Source organism: Rhagoletis zephyria, unplaced genomic scaffold (assembly GCF_001687245.7).
Source record: "Rhagoletis zephyria isolate East Lansing unplaced genomic scaffold, Rhagoletis_zephyria_1.1 Rzeph_scaffold_29150, whole genome shotgun sequence".
NCBI classification, from domain to species: domain Eukaryota; kingdom Metazoa; phylum Arthropoda; class Insecta; order Diptera; family Tephritidae; genus Rhagoletis; species Rhagoletis zephyria.
Genome location: NW_016186207.1, coordinates 2032 through 3268, shown reverse-complemented (window position 1 = coordinate 3268; position 1237 = coordinate 2032). Strand labels below are relative to the sequence as shown.

Sequence of the window (1237 nt, the reverse complement as noted above, 5' to 3'; positions counted from 1 at the left end):
GGCTTTCGCATATGCATATTACTGCCAAAAAAACTACGAACATGCATATAAATGTAAATATGTACAAATCACGGCAGCATACATACATATATATGCACATAATTACACGTATACTCAAATACAACAATAACTATTTCATTCATAAACGCATGCGCATATTTCTCAAGGCCAAGTAAATTCATTCATAAAAACAACCGCAGCACATCTCCCCGCAAATTCATCACCAACAAGCGCAACTTTGTCAATCCGACACAAAAATTCTAAAATCTTAAAATGAAGAAATCTCGGCCAGCCAAGTGAAAATTGGCAATTATTTCCCTATATCCAGTAAAATAAGTTATCTCGAATCTTGGCAATTTTTGGTAATTTTTGGTAATTTTTGACAAAACACTCTATTTCTCTGTTCCATACCAATATTTCAATCATTAACTAGTATTTTAAAGTGTCATTTTAATAAACATTAAATAAAAGTGTATGTTTTCTGCAGCAAAATACATTAATTTTTTTTAAATAAAATCAAAACTTGTAAAATCACAAACATATGTGGTTTTATCGGAAGTTCACAGATGTAACGTGGCAACTTAGCTCGTTTTCATATTTTTCGGTCCGAAATTGTAGAATTTTTGTCCATGCCGCGCCACAATTTTTGTACAGGTGGGTCAATGTGCCTTGAACAAAATTTATATATATACAAAAAAATTATTTTATTTATTTTTTAATATTAAAAATTTCTATACTTCCAAGCGTTTATAAAAATATATTTACATATATGCACGAACGATTTTTAATATTTTTCATCCCTAAGCAAATCTTCAGTACCATAAAAGATTCAAACACATCAAAGTACAAGCAATGCATTGTTCAACCTAGTGCTACTCCACTGTACATGTGTATATGAATGTATGCATGTATGCGTCATGATTCAATAATACAAGGTTCGATAAACTGACAGTTGTCTCTCTCGCACCGCTCCCTTAGCAGTGGCACCGTGTTGCTTCTTTGCAAATTTACATGGACCCAGTGTAGCTTTGGTGTGAAATAAAAGTATAAGCTTTTGTGCAATATGTTTATTTGTATATGCATATGAAGCATATTTAACTGATGAAAACATAAGCATTGGATGTTTACATCAATCTCATAGTAGTCTTATTTTAATTTTGAGTCATTTTGCAGTTTTTATACGGCTAAATAGCATATAAATTACGTAATTCACGTAGATATATCAATATTACGTTCA

At 31.0% G+C, this 1237-nt stretch overlaps 1 long non-coding RNA gene across 1 annotated transcript; it reads right to left on the bottom strand.

The window, feature by feature from the left end:
• Positions 1 to 595: 595 nt before the first annotated feature.
• On the bottom strand, positions 596 to 905 carry LOC108382861 (uncharacterized). The gene is made up of 2 exons (XR_001849708.1): positions 766 to 905; positions 596 to 668 (listed from the first exon to the last, which is right to left on the bottom strand). It is a non-coding gene; the product is annotated as an uncharacterized LOC108382861 (long non-coding RNA).
• Positions 906 to 1237: the final 332 nt, after the last annotated feature.